General features: G+C 37.9%; 1 protein-coding gene across 2 annotated transcripts in view; it reads left to right on the top strand.

Annotated features, from left to right (window-relative positions):
* The window catches only part of csf3r (colony stimulating factor 3 receptor), a 126,035-nt gene that overhangs the window by 48,917 nt on the left and 54,431 nt on the right, over positions 1–22,687 (top strand). For both annotated transcript variants that reach the window (XM_057834311.1, XM_057834310.1), the window contains exons 6-8: positions 15,149–15,212; positions 15,299–15,449; positions 21,904–22,024. The gene's annotated coding sequence lies outside the window, so the exon portion shown is untranslated. The remainder of the gene's footprint in view (positions 1–15,148; positions 15,213–15,298; positions 15,450–21,903; positions 22,025–22,687) is intronic.

Genomic DNA, 22,687 nt, shown 5'->3' with positions numbered 1-22,687 from the left:
TTCTTTTAAATAAATGCTTAAATCGAGAAATTTCTATAGATATGAACGCAAAACAGTCTAGGTTCATGGTTAAAAGTAAAAAACTGGCAGTTACCATTTATTTTATGTAAATATTTCAAGCAAAAGTTACACTACTTTTATCCATTTATTTATTTATTTATTTTCACATTTCAAAGTACATGCATGGTGCTATTTAATATAATAATTACCTTAAATCCTCGACCAAATAACTCTTGAGACACTCCTGGCTGCTCATATGCATTAAAACCTTTATCCTATTTCCACCTAAATCTGGCGTTAGAACGCAACGTGTGTTTGAGTTTATCACAGTGAAAGCTAACTCAACATTCTGCCTGGGTTGGCCCCCTTCAGGAACGCGTGGCGCAATGTCTGTGGGAGCTGTCTTGTCAAGTGATGGTGGAGTCGATGACTCACCCCAAGTATTCAAGTCGGGTACGACGTAACCCGGGGACTACTACGAATACATATATTTCTCATCACAACACCACACACTGCTGGATCCGGGCTGGCAGCGATCATTCCCTGCATGTTTCTCCCAGTTTAAATAGTCTGGACGTCTATCGCTGTCAGTGGGATTGAAACATGACCATTCCCTGCCATTGTAAAAATAATTACCGTCTATTCCACTGTCTAACTAAAATAGATTGTAATAACGGAAAGGATGTTTTGGGGCTGGTGGGCACATACGGGGACCGCCAACACCAGTAACGCTGGCGATGAGCCAAATCTGTGCCATGCATACAGGCGTGCTCCAGAAGCCCCCGCATCTCCCAAATGGCATGAACATATGGAGCACAGTCTGAAAAGTCACCTCCATCCATCCATCTACCATCCTCTCTTTTCCAGCCATTAAACATGTAGTCGAAAACGCAGGGTGTTTGTCTGCTCGTGTGTATAAAAAGTTGAAAATGGGAATGCAAGTGCTCAGGATGCATGTTGCTTTCAGCTCAATCAATATAACAGCAGTATGCGCACCCCCGCCCGCCATATTAATGAGGCGAAGACCAATCACAGCCGTCCTCCAACAGGAGAGAACAACGGGAGGCGTGACCTTCATTTTCCTTCCTTTTTTTCTGCCATAGCCTACACGAAAAAATTGCTAATCATTGTAGTATGTGTATTTTTTTAACTGATTTCCTAGCCTTTGATTTCAATTGCATTTTTTAAATCTTACCATACACGCCAGTACAAGTTTAAATAAAAGTGGCAGATGGGATTTTGAGATTTTTGAAAGGGTGTTTTTTATTGAAAGTAGTTTATTAGTTATTTTTAGGGCTGTCAAATGATTAAAATTTTTAATCGAGTTAATCACCGCTTAAAAATTAATTAATCGCAATTCAAACCATCTTTAAAATATGCCATATTTTTCTGTAAATTATTGTTGGAATGGAAAGATAAGACACAAGACGGATATATACATTTAACATACTGTACATAAGTACTGTATTTGTTTATTATAACAATAAATCAACAAGATGGCATTAACATAAGTAACTTTCTATTAAAGCAATCCATGGATAGAAAGACTTGTAGTTCTTAAAAGATAAATGTTAGTACAAGTTATAGAAACTTTATATTAAAACCCCTCTTAATGGTTTCATTTCAATAAAATTTGTAAAATTTTCAAACAAAAAATAAACTAGTAGCTCTCCATTGTTGATGTCAATAATTACACAATGCTCATGGTGCTGAAACCCATAAAATCAGTCGCACCCAAGCGCCAGGAGAGGGCGACAAAACAAAAAACACAAGTAACAAATGGACATGACACTGAGCTGTCATTTTAATCTGTTTGAGCGTGGCATGTGCGTTAAATGCATCAAATATTTTAACGTGATTAATTTAAAAAATTAATTACCACCCGTTGACGCACTAACTTTGACAGCCCTAGCTATTTTATTTATTTAGGAGCCAATCTGGAGATTACGGCCAAGTCCACACATAGCAGGGTATCTCGCTAAAGAACTTTTTCTACCACTTGGCATATTATCCACATGCAGACACATTTTTAAAAACTCGGGAATGTATTAAAGACATAAGCGACCGCGCACCCTAGCGACCCATGGTAACGGTTCATGAACAACTCACAAGTGAAAAAAAAGGCCTCCCAGCCAAGCCGCCGGAACAGCGCGGCCGAACCAGAAGGCGTCCCGCTAGCGCTAATTCTGAGAAGTGATCAGCAATAGTTGCGGGCAAATTGTGTTCGGCAACAAATTGGCATAATAAAATCTCCGCTTTCATGACTTTTCATTCTGCAGACTTCATCTTTAGGACCAGTGTTGTTCATCTTACTTTAAAAAAGTAATTAATTACAGTTACAAATTACTTCTCCCAAAAAGTAATTGAGTTAGTAACTCAGTTACCTGAACGTAAGAGTAATTAGTTACTATATTTGGAAGTCATTTAATGTTGTGAATCAACTGTTAAAGTTGTTAAAATTGCTCCCGTTTTTGCATTAGTTCCCTTCTGTCTACTTTCGACATGTGAACGTTTTAAAACTGTTTCATTATTTCAAGTGGATTCAAGTCAACATTTTGCCGATTTAGAAGTGTTTTTGATAAAAAGTTACTTAGGTTCGCTAGGAAGGTTCACTACAACAGAGCCTTTCTGAGAAGTCTACTGCTTTAAAATGGTGGCTGTTTACAAACACCGCCGAGTCTGTCATTTCGCATGTAGTTCTATAAGCATGTGATATCCAGGCGTAGATTGTAGGCTGTCGGCTACAGTCAGGAAATATCGGAGCCACCTAGCCTAGCATCGCGTTTGCTACAGCGTCACAACACTCTTCTCTCTCTGTGTCTCTGACTTGTCTCGCGTCAGTCAACCAACGTAGTAACGCATAGTAACGCACATTGTCTCGTTGCCGAAACGGTGACAAAATCCGAACGGAGAAAAAAAAAAACGTAATGAACAAAAAACATACAGATTTTGAAAGTACGGCGTACACATTTAAAAATCAGTGCTCACTTGTACAAATTGCACCGTACAACTTGACAGGTATGGATATTGTTGATTATAGATGTGTTGCGTACAGCTCTATACTGTGAGATATTTCTAATATTTTGTTACAGAATTGCTTATATTCCTCAGTCATGTTAATGTGTTACTTGTTGCTAGGCAGATTTTGTAGGGCACTAAAGGCTAATTTTAAGAAATATTTCGGCATAGGTTTACTCAAATTTAGGTGGTAGATAATGTGTGGGCATGTTAAAGTGAATTGGGTGAAGTTAATAATAGGACTGAAATAACTATTTAAAAAAACAGCAACATTTTGTGTTGTATTTGTAAACATAATATTATTACTATTCAGTGATGTTCTTTTCCCTCAAGCGCTTATTTTTCCTTCCCATTTCATTTGTCGAAAAATCCTCCTGAACCTTCCCCCACCCGCCGCTCTAGCCGCAGAACACATCCAGATGTGCCGCATTATCTGCCAGGCACCTGCAGACATGAGCCAGCTTATTCGCAGGGTGTCTCAGCTGGACTTTTTTTTTTTTGGCGCATCCTTTCCAAGGCATCCGCAGCTAATCGCAGTCCAAGAAGGTTGAACTTTCAGTCTGCTGACTTGCGGTCTCGCTCTTTCTAATCCTTCAGTCTAAATTCTAAATTTCTAAATAATGCATTGGCGCTAATGTGTGAGTGAATGCTGTGCAGTAGCTATTAGCTGTTGCTGATACTGTACCGATACCACACCATTTGAAAAAAAAAGTCATTTACACCTACTACTTCTGTGTTGTTATAACTAGGGCTGTCAAATTTATCATGTTAATGGGTGGTAATTAATTTTTTTGATTAATCACGTTAAAATATTTAACGCAATTAACGCATGCGCGGCACGACCCACCGACGCATTGCCGCAAACAGCCAACAATGGCGCTGTTTGACTTATATACAGAGGTAAGAGGCAGCATCAAATGAATGGAATAGATACACTCATTCATTGGAACCGTGCTTTAATTTTTTTTTTAATTTAACATCTCTCCCACAATAACTATATGTATTGTGGGCAGCGACGTAGGGAAGAATGACTTTTTCTTAACACCCTGTATTGTGCCCAACGCAGAGAAGATATAGCATTTGGAGCCGCCACACACCGTCATGGTTGCATCACTTCCCATCATGCATTTGGGCAGAACAGTTAAGTCGCTACAGTATCATTTACTGAAAGCTCAACAAATACACTAGATGGCAATATTTAGTCACGATATACAAACTCACATTTATCCTTTAAGAATTACAAGTCTTTCTATCCGTGGATCCCTTTCACAGAAAGAATGTTAATAATGTTAATGCCATCATGTGTATTGTTATAATAAACAAATACAGTACTTATGTACAGTATGTTGAATGTATATATCCGTGTTGTCTTATCTTTCCATTGAAACAATAATTTACAGAAAAATATGGCATATTTTCTAGATGGTTTGAATTGCGATTAATTACGTTTAATTAAATTTTAAGCTGTAATTAACTCGATCAAAAATTTTAATTGTTTGACAGCCCTAAATATATATATATATATCCGCGACCCTCGTGAGGAAGAAGCGGCATGGAAAATGAATGAATGAATATATATATATATATAAATATATATATATAGTAACAATAGAAACCAGATAATTTAAGTTTTATTTTATTTCTGTCGATGTCCCTTTCGGGGCTCTGTAAAGAAAACATCTGATTCGACAAACAATAAAGTTTTTTGCCAACGCTAACTTTTTCTAGGATTGCAAAAAAAATTACATTAAGTAATTGGGTGACATAATTGTTGATTCATCATTTTATTTTTCTCAACGTGGCTTACATACAAGTAGCTAATTAATGCTCTCGGTGACACATCGTGAAAAATAGAACCCTCCAACATCGCGACAAGGCGTGACAGCTGCCCGAATCCCCGTCGCGATCAGCCTCTAGCGTCCGCTCGTCGCCGCGCAAACAATATTTGCTGACTTCTCTTCCCTTTAATTGGTGTGCAATCTAAAAAAGAAACACAGTGGTGACGGTGTTGTAAATTAGACTGCGGGGCGCTTTTCCTGTCGCCGTTTTCCTTCTCCAAGAGCCAGGAGGGAGTCGCAAACACCAGTCTGTTAGTTAAATGACGACAAAGATGGGCTCTAAATTAATTGTTTGTCTCGAATTGCAGGCTCAGCATGCTCTGTGTGTGTCAAGCCATTATGGTGACTGCAGCACGAATGAGAATGTTGCTAATTGTGGAACAACGCTGCCGTGCTTCTTTTTCTTGAAAAAGTTAAAAGTTGTTGAGAACAATTTCAAATGCTCTTGGATATTGTAATACAGGTAGTACCTGGGTTATGAACAAGTTCCATTCCTACGCTAGCGATGGAACCGTAAATTTCCGCATAAATCAGAATAAACACTTTAAAAGTTCAACCATCCAAAAAGTTCAAAAGTATTGTAATTTGTTTAATGATGGAGGATGATGGTGGCAGCTTTGGGTCTGGCTGGACGGTCGTTCAGTAATGCTTTCATACAGGAGCACTCAGACATCTCACATGGATAAAGGATAGCTGTGCCCACATAAGGCTGTATGTTGCTAAGTTCAGCTAATACAGTATATGCTTCTGTATGCATTTTTAATTAAGTTTAGAGCTACAGTTTGTGGAGTGGCGTGTGACCAGCTTGCTATGAGAATTGTAAATCCATTAGCATTAGTAGCATTTAAGCTAGCGGACTTTTGTGAAACAAATAAGGCTAATTTAATTTTAAAAGCTTCAAAAAGCACAATTGCTTTGTTTGCTGTCTGTCAAGATGAACAACTTCACGTTTAGTGAGGACAGAAAGTCATGTTAATAAAGTAAAGTAAATAATGAGAAGCTGTGAGGTACAATTAGATACTGTTTGTGTGACAAACCCCCCCCCCCCCCGCAAAAAAAAAAAGTAGCAGATGAGACTCTGGCGTTATAATTAATCAACATATTTACAGCAGGGCCGAGAACAAAAAGTTGTATTTGGTATGTGGCTAAATTGATTTTGCCATGTGGCATTTTCTTTGCCATGTGGCAAAACATATTTTGGCATGTGGCATTTTTTGGCATGTGGCATTTTTGGGGTATTTGGCAAAATGTATTTTGGCATGTGGCATTTTTTTCCATGTGACATTTTTGGGGGATATGTGACAAAATTGATTTTTTTTTTTTAATTTTATTTTATTTATTTATTTATTTTTTTTTTGCCACGTGCCAATTTTTTTTGCCATGTGGCATTTTTTTGGTATGTGGAAAAATTGATTTTGCCATGTGGCAATTTTTTACCATGTGTCAAAATGTATTTTGGCATGTGGCATTTTTTTCCATGTGACATTTTTGGGGGATATGTGACAAAATTGATTTTGCCATGTGGCTTTTTTTTTTTTTTTTTTTTTGCCACGTGCCAATTTTTTGTGCCATGTGGCATTTTTTTGGTATGTGGAAAAATTGATTTTGCCATGTGGCAATTTTTTACCATGTGTCAAAATGTATTTTGGCATGTGGCATTTTTTTCCATGTGACATTTTTGGGGGATATGTGACAAAATTGATTTTGCCATGTGGCTTTTTCTTTTTTTTTTTTTTTTTTTTTTTTTTTTTTTTTGTGCCACGTGCCAATTTTTTTTGCCATGTGGCATTTTTTTGGTATGTGGAAAAAATGATTTTGCCATGTGGCAAAAAAAAAAAAATTGGCATGTGGCATTTTCTTTTTTTGCCGTGTGGCATTTTTTTTTATATGTGGCAAAATTGATTTTGCCATATGGCAATTTTTTGCCATCTGTCAAAATGTATTTTGACATGTGGGATTTTTGGGGGGGTTTGTGGCATTTTTATTTCCGTGCTCTTTTTTTTTTGGGTATGTGGCAAAATGGATTCTGGCATGTGGCTTTTTTTGGTATGTGGCAAAATTGATATTGCCATGTGGCAAAAAAAAATTGGCATGGTTTTTTCCATGTAGCATTTTTTTTTTTTTTTTTAGTATGTGGCAAAATTGATTTTGCCATCTGGCAATTTTTTGCCATGTGTCAAAATGTATTTTGGCACGTGGCATTTTTTTGGGAATGTGGCATTTTCTGTGGGGTATGTGGATTTTTTCGTGTGTGGCAAAATGGATTTTGGCAGGTGGCATTTTTTTGGCATGTGGCAAAATGGATTTTTATGTTTTCAATCTTAATTTTAAAAAGTAATTACTTACAGTTGCAAATTACTTCTCCCAAAAGTAATTGAATTAATAACTCAGTTACTTCATTGTAAGAGTAATTAGTGATGTAACAGCTGCTCGCAAACTAAGTTTAACCACCATGTTGAATTGGCCGAGTGTCTTCGGAACTTCTGTGGCGTAGGCAAGTAAAATTAGCTTTTCTTGAGAAAAAAAAATAATTAAGGCAAGGTGACTGGTTATTTCTACATACAGTATATAATAATAGAAAAAAAACTAAATTCTGTCATTTTGGGAATGCGACATATTCCCTCTTTAATGTTGTTTATTTAAGAACACTTAATATAAGATTTAACAGTAAACTCTCGTACTTGTATGTGCTTACTGTATGCATGTTCGGGCATTACTCTGAGGACACCATAATTGGGATTAAATGATTCGGATTCCTATTGACAACCCTTCTGGAAAAAAGTCCACAAAAATTGGTTTAATCTGAATCTGAAGGTAAGCAGCACTATTTTTTGCGGTTGTTTTCGGCTGGCGCAGTCATTAGTAGGCGGTGTCGAAGTTCAGTGTGCGAACCCTCATGTTCAGCACAAATGAGTCCCAAGGGGAGGTCAAGGGATCTCTGGGTTGGAAAAAGGTGATGCCTGGAGGGTGTCGCTCACCTCTGTAGGTGGCAGGTCAAGCGATTCCAGCATCACCCGTGCCGAGCAAAATCCAACATGATTATTGGATGCGCCGAAGATTTATTTTGAATCGAAATCGGATGAAGTGAATAAGGATGTTGGATTAGTGGTTAGCATGAGGGATTCTAGGTTTGGATTTGGACTCAGACCTCCAGACGTTTATACCTCTTTGTGAATTTTGCAAAACATTTACCTTAATTTAACCAAATAACCTTAACTGTACATGAGTCGGAAGGGTTGGTTGTGTGTATCTTGAGATTGACTTGCAAGCAGTACATCTTGCTCAACGTTAGCTAGGATACAGAACGCCCCAGTTCATCATGACGGTAATATACTAGTGAGTCCTATTTAAAAGGGATGGACAAAGAAGTCATGTAAAATGGAAGAGATTAATGAAATTAAGTTAATTTTATATGGGGAGTGTACCATGCATGTTAATACATGGAGAATAACTTCACATAAAAACATGCACAATTGTTTTATATGAAATTAAAAGAAACATTAACAAAAAATGTTAGAGTTGAAAAATGAAGAAGAAAAAAAACATTGCGTCAAAACGATTAAAATTTACATACCAATGTGCACTTTAATACAATGGCTGTCATTCATGGCGGCAATAAACGTCCAAACCATTTGAACTAAGTGGGCGGTAGCAAATGATAACATATCAATTACTTTACAAATACAACCTTAACAAAGAGCTGTACACAGTATTGATGAAATTTTGATATACAAAACCTAATATCCACAATAAACATAAGAGTCATTACAGGTAGTGCCCTGGTTACGACGTACTCGACTTACGTGATTTCGACTTACGACGCCGGATTCTTGGCCGCCATTTTGTCTACAGTAATTTTTGTGTGTGTGTGTTTTTTAGTCACATAAACAGTACCTTATTGTCAGGGGCGCTGGAAGTCACTCACAGCAGAGGGTGCTGAGGATCGTTTTTAGTTTTTCCCATCTAAAAAAAGCCGTTTCGGTCTAAATTTGTCATGTTTGCGTGTTTTTTTCCATATACAGTGCCTTGCAAAAGTATTCGGCCCCCTTGAATCTTGCAACCTTTCGCCACATTTCAGGCTTCAAACATAAAGATATGAAATTTAATTTTTTTGTCAAGAATCAAAAACAAGTGGGACACAATCGTGAAGTGGAACAACATTTATTGGATAATTTAAACTTTTTTAACAAATAAAAAACTGAAAAGTGGGGCGTGCAATATTATCCGGCCCCTTTACTTTCAGTGCAGCAAACTCACTCCAGAAGTTCAGTGAGGATCTCTGAATGATCCAATGTTGTCCTAAATGACCGATGATGATAAATAGAATCCACCTGTGTGTAATCAAGTCTCCGTATAAATGCACCTGCTCTGTGATAGTCTCGGGGTTCTGTTTAAAGTGCAGGGAGCATTATGAAAACCAAGGAACACACCAGGCAGGTCCGAGATACTGTTGTGGAGAAGTTTAAAGCCGGATTTGGATACAAAAAGATTTCCCAAGCTTTAAACATCTCAAGGAGCACTGTGCAAGCCATCATATTGAAATGGAAGGAGCATCAGTCCACTGCAAATCTACCAAGACCCCGCCGTCCTTCCAAACTTTCTTCTCAAACAAGGAGAAAACTGATCAGAGATGCAGCCAAGAGGCCCATGATCACTCTGGATGAACTGCAGAGATCTACAGCTGAGGTGGGAGAGTCTGTCCATAGGACAACAATCAGTCGTACACTGCACAAATCTGGCCTTTATGGAAGAGTGGCAAGAAGAAAGCCATTTCTCAAAGATATCCATAAAAAGTCTCGTTTAAAGTTTGCCACAAGCCACCTGGGAGACACACCAAACATGTGGAAGAAGGTGCTCTGGTCAGATGAAACCAAAATTGAACTTTTTGGCCACAATGCAAAACGATATGTTTGGCGTAAAAGCAACACAGCTCATCACCCTGAACACACCATCCCCACTGTCAAACATGGTGGTGGCAGCATCATGGTTTGGGCCTGCTTTTCTTCAGCAGGGACAGGGAAGATGGTTAAAATTGACGGGAAAATGGATGCAGCCAAATACAGGAACATTCTGGAAGAAAACCTGTTGGTATCTGCACAAGACCTGAGACTGGGACGGAGATTTATCTTCCAACAGGACAATGATCCAAAACATAAAGCCAAATCTACAATGGAATGGTTCATAAATAAACGTATCCAGGTGTTAGAATGGCCAAGTCAAAGTCCAGACCTGAATCCAATCGAGAATCTGTGGAAAGAGCTGAAGACTGCTGTTCACAAACACTCTCCATCCAACCTCACTGAGCTCGAGCTGTTTTGCAAGGAAGAATGGGCAAGAATGTCAGTCTCTCGATGTGCAAAACTGATAGAAACCTACCCCAAGCGACTTGCAGCTGTAATTGGAGCAAAAGGTGGCGCTACAAAGTATTAACGCAAGGGGGCCGAATAATATTGCACGCCCCACTGTTCAGTTTTTTATTTGTTAAAAAAGTTTAAATTATCCAATAAATTTTGTTCCACTTGTCGATTGTGTCCCACTTGTTGTTGATTCTTGACAAAAAATTAAAATTTTATATCTTTATGTTTGAAGCCTGAAATGTGGCGAAAGGTTGCAAGGTTCAAGGGGGTCGAATACTTTTGCAAGGCACTGTACTTTACAAATACAACCTTAACAAAGAGCTGTACACAGTATTGATGAAATTTTGATATACAAAACCTAATATCCACAATAAACATAAGAGTCATTACAGGTAGTGCCCTGGTTACGACGTACTCGACTTACGTGATTTCGACTTATGACGCCGGAGTCTTGGCCGCCATTTTGTCTACAGTAATTTTTTTGTGTGTGTGTTTTTTAGTCACATAAAGAGTACCTTATTGTCAGGGGCGCTGGAAGTCACTCACAGCAGAGGGTGCTGAGGATAATTTTTAGTTTTTTCCATCCAAAAAAAGCCGTTTTGGTCTAAATTTGTCATGTTTGCGTGTTTTTTTCCATATATAAGCATGCACAAAGCCAGTAGACACGGATGCTTGACATTTTACATACTACTACTAGGCTACTACAAAGACAGCGTTCTATTTCACTTACAGTGTGTATTGGAAATAAAAGTGTATAATAATGCAAATCCCCGCCGCTAGACGGCACAATGACACACGGACACATTTGAAAACTAAAAGGTCCAAAAGCCTTGGTTTAACACCCCCTTTCACAATACTAAAAAAAATTGCACACAAATAACCAACAGCGCTCTGCACGGCGCAAGCTCAACAGCAGCAACAAATAATAATATGGCTACAATGCAAGCATGTCTTATCTATTTGAAGACACAGAAGATAGACTTTCTTTCTGGACTCCACGGTCTAAATCTGCAGCTAACTTTTCCTTGATGGGCACAATTATAGAACTATAATCGTAATCATCTTCATTCTCAACCTCAAATTGAATTTATTTATTTATTTGTTTTTTTCAAATTGAATTTTAGAAAATTTCACTGTTTTTGTATAGATTTTTTTTTTTTTTTTTTGTACGTAATGGTAATGCTTTCTCTGTCAACAACTGTAGCAAGCAAGTTGTCAGGTGGTGACCATGTTATGAACAATTATTTTTTCAACAAATATATTTAATCCCCAAAGTTAAATACTCTATTGTTTCAATGTGTTATATTTATTTATTTTTAACAGAAATGATCAACCTAAATATTTTTTTTCTCCCTAACTCCAGGGGGTGCTGCAGCACCCTCGGCACCCCACTTTCCGCGCCACTGCACTGCACCGTACCACAGAGTATCTTATTTTTTACTTAACTTTATTAATATGACGTGTTCTGTCCTCACTAAATGTGAAGTTGTTCAGCTTTACAGACAGCAAACAAGGCAATTGTACTTTTTGAAGCGTTGTACTTCTTCCACTTTTGACAATTTGTAAAGCAGTAACACACATATGTACACTTATGTTCAAAACGACACACATTTTAACAATAAAACACTTGAGACAAAACAAGTGTTCAAACGACCATCTAGTCTGATCAATATGTAAATTTAGCCTAAAAAAAGTCAGCTCGCTTAAATGCTACGAACGCTAACGTATTTGCAATTCTCAAAGCAAATTGCACAAACTGTAGCTGTAAACTTCATTACAGTGGCATCCACAAATATGTATTAGCTGAAACGACTTACAGCCTCATGTGAGAGTGCAGCTATCTTTTATCCATGTCAAACGTCTCAATCATACACTGTCCAGCGACAGTCACACCAGACCCAACGCTGCCACTAGAGGGCAGTGTTTCCTCCATCATTAAACAAAATACAGATACTCCCCGGGTTACAAACAAGTTCCGTTCCTGCGCTGGCGAAGTAACCCCAATTTCCACGTGAGTCGGAATCTACCCTTTCGAAAGTATTTTATTCTGCTTAATGATGGAGGATGCACTGCCCTCTAGTGGCAGCATTAGATGTGGCTGGATGGTCGCCTTGACTTCTATGACTGAGTTGGAGACTTGTCTGACATGGAGATAGGACAGCTGCCCTCTCGTTTGATCCACATAAGGCTATTTGTTTTTAAAGTGTTTAAGCTAATATATGTTTGTGTATACATTTGTAATTAAGTTTGGAGCTACAGTTGTTGAGTTATGTGTTAGCGATTTGCTATGAAATTTGTAAATACATTAGCATTCGTAGCATTTAAGCTAGCGGACTTGCTGGGCAAAATAGGCTATTTTAATCTATTAAATTTACATTTTGATCAGACGAGATGGACGTTTCAACATCAATTGTTTCGTGTCAGGTGTTTTATTGTTAAAATGTGTGTCGTTTTGAACATAAGTGTACATATGTGTGCAACAGCTTTACAAATTGTCTAAAGTGAAGGAAGGAAAAAGCTTCAAAAACCACAATTACCTTGTTTGCTATCTGTCAAGCTGAACAACTTCACGTTTAGTGAGGACAGAACATATCAAGTTAATGAAGATAAAAATAAGATACTATGTGTGTACAATAAGGTACTGTTAACGCAGCTTAAAAAAAACAAACAAACAAACAAAAAAACACTGGCGACAATGGCGAACGACACTCCGGTGTCGTGAAGTTGAAATCCTGTAAGCCGAGGCCGTCGTAAACCAGGGACTACCTGTACAATACTTTTGGACTTTTTGGATAGTTATTTTGTAAGCTACTTAAAGTGTTAATTACGACTTACGCGGAAATTATGTCATCAGTGTAGGAACGGAACTCGTTCTCAAGCCAGGGACTACCTGTAATGATAACTAAACTATTTTCTGGGTAACAATAAAAAAAAGACATGTACCGTAATTTTCGGACCATAAGGCGCACCTGACTATGAGTAACCCTAACCCACCAAATTTGACATAAAATTTGTTAATCGATGAGCCGCACTGGACTATAAGCCACATGTCCTCACTGTATTATGGAATATTTACACTAAAAGATATTAAACAGCAACACTTTTTTTTTAAAAAAGCAGCATCATAAGACTGTCATAAGACCAAATGGACCACCATCATTGTTTTAAGAAGCTTCATATGGCCATCATTGCTCCCTTGGTAGAGACAGTCAACCTCTGCTGTCAACACTGTTGTCATCCAACATGCCCCCTAGCATGCATTGCAGCGCTACAGATGTCAATAACAATCTAAATTCATAGTCTGTGATAATTATTTCTTCAGTTACTATTCCAGTTGTTTCATTAATTGGTAGTTATGGTAGTTATAATATTTGTGGTTATGGTATTCATGACATGACACTGTCATGAGCATTAATGAATGCTTATAATAGATGTCATGTAGTGTCATTCGGCAAATTATCTCACTTTTGGATCAATGTAAAAGATCCAAACTGGACATAAATGGAGTTACTGACATAATTTGCTGGATTACACTTAATGATATCTGTCATAAGCATTCAATAATGCCTATGATAGTGTCATGTCATAATTATGATGGTCTTATGACAATCTTATGATGCCGCTGTCAAATAAAGCAGTACCTATTAACCTAAATAAATCAACAAATAAGCCACACTGGACTATAAACCGCAGGATTCAAATTGAAGGAAAAAATAGCGGCTTATAGTCCACAAATTACGGTAATCATTTGAACAAGGTGAAATTACAAATCCTGGACAAATTTTCCCTAAAGAAAAAGGTTGCTCCAAACAAAAATGTTCAAGTCCCAGTATGGCTCCATGATAGATTTTCATGCTTCTTAATATGTCAGACATGTCCATCTTATTTATGAAACAGCTGTTGTGGGCTTGTAATACACCTTGGGAGTATCAATTCAACTCAATTGTATTTATGGAGTCGCAGACCCATAGAGAAAACACTCAAGCTCCAAGGTCACCAATAGCCATTTAGTCAAGACATCATGTTCCCTGAAAATGAGCAACTATTGTACTTTTCACGCGCGTGTAAGAAAACAGTTAAAGGCACAGTCGCTGTTTCACCTGTAGAACAAAACAAGCCTCTTGAACACAAAATGCAAAACTGGATATCATCCCATCTTCTTTCTGTGCTCCGTCTGTATGGAAGTACGTGGTACCAGAGTGCCATCTGTTGGAATATTTCTTTTTTGTTCCTTATTTATATATTTATTTCTCAATTTTTGGCTCACATTGTTCACAGGTGCTGTTTGACAGAAGGTCAAACCTCGGACAAATCCCGGAATCTGTTCACAAGCTGTTGTTTGCTGCTACTACGAGCGTTAATGCTAATTTCCTTCACAGTGACCTTTTCAACGGTGGCGTTTGTTTAAAGCAAACTGTTGGGGATGTTGATTTAAGAATCATGTGAACAGATGTGAGCAATACTGTATATTTTTGCTATTGAAATATCTTCCCTTTCCAGCAAAAGTACAGACCATATTTTGCGTTTGAGGGTTTTAATATTATTTTTATTATTTTATATTAAAATAAATAAATAAATGTAACATAGTTAAAGGAGTTTTGTAAAATCCAGTTAAATTGGGATAAATGCGTCATCTTGTGGTGAACCGCGTAATTGCAGGTGCACTTGCTGCACGTGGTTGTGGGAATCCACTTAAATTCAGTCGTCGTGGATTCGTCAAAAAGGTAACATGTTGCTTAAGTCTGTGGGCAAAGTTTTCACCATTAAGTCAAGAAATAAGTTCATTTAAGTGACTGGCTTCGTTTAGTTAGTGTATGTGAGTCCCTGAGTTATATTACTGTTCTTTGTAGTTGTGTATTTTGCTTATTTTATCCACTCAATGAGCGAAGCCATTCACAAGTGTTGCTAAATGCTAACGCAATGCTATTTTTCTAGATTTTTCCAGTGCCCACGTGACGTGTTTCCTTTTCTGTTTCCCCCCCTTGCTGCAAATGCACAGGTAGGTTGCAGAATATTGTTAAATCATTTATTTTGTATTCATTTTGCAATTCATGCTCGGTGAAATATTAACTCATTCACTCCCAGCCATTTTCACCAGAGCAACGCCCTTCGCTCCCTGCCATTTTTCTGGATTTGACTGATTTTGCAAGGCCCACAGAAAATTCTGTTCTATTGATATATAAACATGGAACCCACCAAAAGAAAGATTAGACTCACTTCTTTCACGACAAAGAATGTAAGTTCATATCTTTTTCCATTCTTTAGAAATCGGCATTAGAAAATAGCTTAGTTTGAGCAATTTTCCAATTTCTGATGAAAAAACTGAGAAAACGAGCTTTTTGTAAACGCATACATTTCAAACATAACTTTGACTTTAACCAAGCTATTTTTTGCATTAGTTACATCCCAAACATCTGAATAATGTTTTCCTGTTACAAAATACCATGAGCAACCAGACAAATAGAGTTTTTGATAGCAAAGTAATAATTTATTCACACATGACAACTGAGAGATGACGGTTTGTCGCCAAGATGACGCCTTTGTCGCCACGATAGCCGTGTAAACTTTTCCCTCATCGTTGTCTGTCTCACAAAGATGGATTATTTTTGTGTTTCTGCGGGGTCTGCTTGGCGAGCCGCTGCACTGGGGGTCTCACTCGTTTTGCTCGGTCGTCCAGCGCCTGGCCTCCCAGGCGTCCTCTTGGTTGTTTTGTTCGGTCGGAGTGCCGCCTGGCATCATGCCGCCAGCACTCCGACCATGCCGCCTGGCCGTTCACTGCTGTTGAATCGGGTTGCCTTGTCTTACAAAATGCGCGACTGCCCTCCATTGGCCAGTTTTATTGCTTTAAAATGGGTTTGGAGCGTTGTTCTTTGTCTCTCAGATAGAGCGGAAGCTACCGTAATTTCCCAAATATTAGCGCACCCGTGTATAACGCGCACCCCAAATTTACTTGTAAAATCTAGGGAAAATTATTGTACCCATGTATAACGCGCACCCAAATTTTAGCACAAATAAATAGAAGAATACAAGAAAACGGAGCTTGTGTACAGATACGGAAATGTCATTTTACTGACTGGTGAAACACAGCACAAGCATAGCACGTTGGTACTTTAAAACATTACCGTAAACTGACAATATGTAAGGTAATATGATCTGACAACTTCTTCAACTTACCAGAATCCAGGAGAAAACAAAACAGATGTGACTTTTCTTTTAAAGGCTGCTGTATAACTTGCTCGTTTCATCATGATGAATAAATGTTTCTTCCATGGATTGATACGGTAAAAATAAAAGTGGTGATTTAGGTCGGAAATCAGAAGAGCGCATCGCTGTTGACTAGAATGTAACAATAGGAACTATTACTATTTGGATTTGAGTTTCCCGGACACAGAAAGTCTGAGTTGTGTTAAGTTTGTTACGGTCTGAGTTGCGGAGCTGCAATAAACGTTGACTCAAATGAGTTCAAGAAACTAAATTCTGTGCTTTATGAAGAGTGAAAAAAGCAGAATTTAACACAGACGAAATCATTCGACCAATCAGAGTGAAATCATTCGATCAATCAGAGTGAAGTATTACTGTGTAGCGAGTTATAACAGAATTCACCGACGGAACTTATGTTGGCACGTTGTATAGTTCCCGGGGGAACGTATTTTGTTGAGGGAACAGCCAGAAAGATAGTTATATTCCGCGGGTTGCATGTGAGACAGACTTTGCTACCGTATTTTGTTGCAGCCTAAATGTCAATAAAGCAACGCGGATTTGCTCCGTTGTTTGATACTCCGCCTCCGACTCCTTCCCTAGCTCGCCACGACCGAAACAAAACGGTGATATCACGTACCGTAATGGTCGGCAACGGATCGCCGCATACGTTTCGTCAACACAACAGGCCGTGTCAATTAAAAAAAAAAATCGGTCTTTATATATGTATAATATATTTAGATTTTTGTCTCCATCCCTGTACCCGATTATAATGCGCACCATGATTTTACAAGTGGATTTTGGGGAAAAAAAGTGCGCGTTATATTCGGGAAATTACGGTATTTATGTAAAATAAATGCTAACTGCCCAGTTTTTTGCTCTTTTAACAAAGAATCGAGACTGTTTTACGTCCATATCTATAAAGAATTCAGGGATTTAAGCATTTATTCATAAGAATTTTCAACGGAAAAAGCTCTTTGAGATTATAAGGCTACAGTGGCCCAAAGACTAGCAGTACATTCGACATATTTACGTAAAATAAATGCTAACGGCCCGGTTCTTTGTATTTTTTAACAAAATCAAAACTGTTTTACGTCCATATCTATAAAGACTTCAGGGATTTAAGCATTTATTCACAAAAATTTTCAACATAAAAAGGTCTTTGTGTTTCCACTCGGTCAGCTTTGGCGTTAATATCATTATGAAGTCTATGTTTTAACATATCTAGCAATTAAATTTTTGTTGACGCTTATTAGTTCACAAAAACATTATGGGACACTTAAATTCTTTATTGAACTACAAATAAACACATAAATAACAATAATAAATCACAAATAAACAAAAAGGTCAAATGCTGATAGCATTAACTAGTGCAAAAGAATGTAATGTAAACAGATTCAGAACACCGTGACTTCACTTTTCCAACATTATTCTAAAATAATAATACCGGTAATAATAATAATAACTACTTATTAAAAATTGTGAAACCTACAGCTTTCAGGAGCAGCAGCAGAGTAGATAAATAAATGTTATGTGTCACCGGAGTTAAGTACGTGAAAATAGCTTAATGGTGCACGTTGATACGATGCACATGAAGGCAACTTCAATAGAAAAATGTCGTTAGTCAGTTATATGGACTTACCGAGCTACCAGCTTGTTGTCTCCTGTGGTCTTCAAAAATTACAACAGGGTGACGGTGCTCCAGGTGTTCATTCATGGCCGAAGTGATGCCGTGGTATGCAAGCTTGGCATTGCAGAGACTGCAAACAATTGTATGTCACACTTTTGACATTTTGATTTTTGTTTTGTAAATTTCACCAATATAACAGTGTAACAGTATACAAGCTTTAACTTTCAAATGCTGCGAGAAAAAAAAGCCTTTTTGTTTTTCGTGTTGTACTGAACCCGCGCCGAACCGTGACCCCTGTACCAAGGTACGTACTGAACTTGTGTTTATCGTCAAAGCCCTAATACGTATATACAGATGAATTTTTCAATATGCAGGTGAGGCTGTGAGTCTCCTGCCTCGTCTGTATTTGATCTAGTTCTTTTGATTAAAAAACATCACACAAGGTTCATGGATATGTCATTCAAGAAAAGTTTAGGGCCAGTGATTTTTTTGGGGGGGGAGGGGGGGGATTATTATATTGTGCGGTCTACAAGGACAACGCCAACTTGGTGATGATAATGCACACTGAACAGGACAACAGTCCATTATTTTTGATTCTTTTTACTAGGGCTGCAGCTATCGAATATTTTAGTAATCGAGTATTCGACTGAAAATTCTATCGATTAATCGAGTAATCGGATAAAACATTTTTAGGTAGAGAGCAATTATAAATATACATGAGAAAACAAGACATTTCATCTAATATTGAACCATTTTCAGTCAACCAATGTCTTTATTTTCGATGTAAATTGTTGAAACTAGGGCTGCAGCTATGGATTATTTTAGTAGTCGATTAATCGATGAACTAGTTAGTTAGTTAGTACATAGCAAAAGTCCGCTAGCTTAAATGCTATAAAACGCTAATGCTTTTTTTTTTTTTTTTCCTACAATTTTTTCTTTACAAAGCTCTTAACAAATGGTTCAGACACATATTCAGTCAAAAAAAAAAAGAAACGGCTAAATATACCAATAATCTAAATTACGAATGTATTAGAAAAAACATCAGCTCAAACAAAAACTTGGCTTATGTTGGTTTTAACATGGAGCAGCTGGATTCAGCCATGTGAAATGAGGCAGACAAGAGGGGAGTGTATCCACCCAAATCAATAAAACTAAATGCAAACACTTTCAAAATAAACCATTACAACACACTTTAATTAAACGAATACTTGAAGCAGCAAAATTTAATTCGAATCTTTTTTTTCTAATCGAATACTCGGGTTAATCGATTAATCGTTGCAGCACTACTTTTTACCCACCTGGACACCACAAAATTATGTAGAAAAAAAAAAAAAAGTTGCCCGAGAGTTTTAGATGACGCTCGCCACGCTAAATGCTAAAGCTAACGAGAACCCGAATGCTATGCTAACGTTCTGTGCCACCTACAAATCATCATCGCGTTTGCTATGGCTTCACCACCTTCTTCCCTCCTTCCCACTCCCGCTCTGCACTCAGGCGAACATGTGACAAAATCAGACAACTTTCACTTCATTTAACCGAATTGTAGTAACGCTCCCATTCACACCCTGAGTAACGGTAACAGCAAAGATGGGAAAAGTAATTAATTGGATTACTCACTACCAGTGTTGTTAATAACGGCGTTAGAACATAACGGCGTTACTAACAGTGTTATTTTTTTTCAGTAATGAGTAATCTAATTAATTACTTTTCTCATCTCGGCAACACCGTTACCGTTACTGAGGCTGGAAAGGCGTGCGTTACTAATTACTATGTGTTACTATGTTGGTTGAATGAAAAAAGTCTGAGAGAGACAGATTCACGGAGACAAGAGAGCAGAGCAGGAGTGGGGAAGACGCCGTTGCAAACGCAATGCTATTGCTAGGTGGCTCCGATAATACCCGACTGTAGCCGATAGCCTACAAACTATGCCCACATGATACGGTAGATATCACATATTATAGAACTAGATGCAAATGACAGACAAGGCTGCATTGGCAACATGTTTTAAGGACTACATGCGTTAGTAAACAGCCGCCATCTTAAAGCAGTAGACCTCTCAGGAAGGCTCTGTTGTAGAGAACCTTCCTAGCGAACCTAAGTAACTTTTTTTTTTTAATCTAAAATGCTCCTAAATCGGCAAAATCTTGACTTAAATCTATCTTTAAATGATGAAACAGTTTTAAAACTTAAACATGTTGAAAGTACAAGGGAACTAATGCAATAACAGGAGCAATTTTAACAACTTTAACGGTTGATTCACAACATTAAATGACTTCCACACATAGCAAAGGTTACTATCTAGTTATCGCAATAGCCCTGTGTCTAGTTAAGTGGAGGGTAAAGAATTGGGCTTGGACCAATTGTCCCAAAAACCCTTCAAACTTCACACTGTGTGACAGCCAAGTAACTAATGGCGTACCGCACGCAAGCTATTTTTAGACCGTTACATTGCATTGTAAAGCGGAAGTAAAGCCGAAGTGGGACATTATAGACCCGCCCTCGCATAGACCCAGCGTAAAAAGTGCTACTTTTCGCCGGTAATCTTTCAAAAACGAACATGCCGATCACGCATTGCTTTTTTGGAACTTGTAGAAACGACTCTAGACATTACGACCATGAAGGATGTTTTCTTCATACGTTCCCGGAAACCAAAAACTCGGGAGGAAAAAATGTGAAAACCGAATCAACTTGCGCGGACTTTAACACCAGCTCGGCGAATCCATTCACGTTTCATATGCAGTAAACATTATGTTAGGTTGGCTTGGTCTTTCAGAGGACAAAGAGGTAAGCCATTTTTATATTTTTACTTTATTTTTTTTGCGTAACGTTGTGCCGTACTGCTTCTGTCTGACAATGAATGACCTGAAAAAAATTACAATGGTATCTGACTGCCACTGTTACCGTTTCTGTTATATATATATATATATATAAAACAACTTTAGTAAGGGGGAAGTGTAAATAAATTATAGGATTAAGATGTGTTATCAATGAAAAAATTAAAAGTGTTCATTGGCTGTCACTGAGTAGCATTTGCGATCGCTACACAAAGCTAACTAAATTACCCCCAAGAACGGTAAGAGACGTAGGACAACAAGAGGATATATAAGAAAGACATGGCTGATGGTAAACGATAGCTTGTTGAAACCGGAGAATGTCATTGTCAGTCGCGTCGATTAAAAAAAAGCTAAAGCTATGCTCAGGTCGGCTCGTTTTTTTTTTTTTCGTCTTTTTCAGCCTTCGACACTAAAGCCATCTCTTTAACTGAACATTTTTATGTTCTTCCACATCTATGCCAGTCAATTTGGCACCAGGCACATCATTTTCGGAGAGAATTGGTAGGTTTAGCGCTGTAAACATCTCCTTCGTACACGATTTCCATTCATTTCCTATTAGGGACAAACGGTGGCTTGTCCTAGCTTTGTCCCAGCTTAGCAACAGTAGCTAATACCATAAATATTAATGAGCGGAAGTGACATGTTGCTTGCGGTACGCCATTACTCTTACATTCAGGTAACTGAGTTCCTAACGCAATTACTTTTTGGAAGAAGTAATTTGTAACAGTAATTAATTACTTTTTTAAAGTAAGATTAACAACACTGCTCACTACTGGGAAAAAAATAACACCGTTATTAATGACACTGCTAATTATATTTACCCGTAAAGTAAAACGACAAATGAAAAGTACAAAATTTACCAAACATTGTTAGTTTGCCACTAGGTTCGCATTTAAAGCACATTTATATATATGCATCTGCAATACTTAATGTTTATAGTGCATTGTGAATACCAACTGCACATATTTATTATGTTTTGGACACTGCTGGAATACGGTCAAGGTTATCCGAAAGCTTATTTTTTCCAGACTTTCCTCAGCTCGCCTGTGAGCCGACCCTGCCTGGAAAAGGACTCGCGTCGGAGACCCAGGACGAGATGAGCGAACAATGGCTATTCAGGAGGAAAAGAGGCTTATAAAACAATGATCGGTGAGAATAATGGAGCTCTGCTGGCTCTTTACCGCAGCTGCACAGCGCAACAATGAGCAGTCGGTGGCGACAAATGATGATGAGCAGTACAATACAATACCCGACAAACACTCACTCACACGGTATTTTGTTAAACATGCTGCATGGGATTCCCATTATATTGCGTATTACTTACATCAGTACGAATGCAGCTTAGAAAGATGTGGAGTAAAAAGTTTTTTCGTCATAGTATCTCCAATTTCATTGACAAAGTTGAGAATATCACTATGATTTTTAATAATTGGGTGATTTCAGAATTGGAGGACATTTTGACTTCAAAATTTTTCAAATATAAGCCTTCACGACTTCAGCTTTATATTCATCTATAATAGCTATTAAACTATCATAGGTTTGATTAGCTCATCTTACAGATAAATGGTAAAATTATAACTTTATTAGTAATTTATATTTACGTTATTTGGCATAAGTACAGGAACACATAGACTCACAGGTAATTGCAGTAACCTGGCACGCCAGATTGTTCCATATACAGTATCTGCTACGAATATATTCCACATATCAATCTGGGAAAGGTCCACTTGTGACATATTTCATGGGAGGAACCTTTCCAAAAAAGTATTCGCCTGCTGATTGCACAATGACTCTTCTCCTCACAGTCGCGAA

Source organism: Corythoichthys intestinalis, chromosome 4, assembly GCF_030265065.1.
Source record: "Corythoichthys intestinalis isolate RoL2023-P3 chromosome 4, ASM3026506v1, whole genome shotgun sequence".
Lineage (NCBI taxonomy): Eukaryota > Metazoa > Chordata > Actinopteri > Syngnathiformes > Syngnathidae > Corythoichthys > Corythoichthys intestinalis.
The sequence above is the reverse complement of the archived record's forward strand: the minus strand, read 5'-3'. Positions and strand labels throughout refer to the sequence as shown.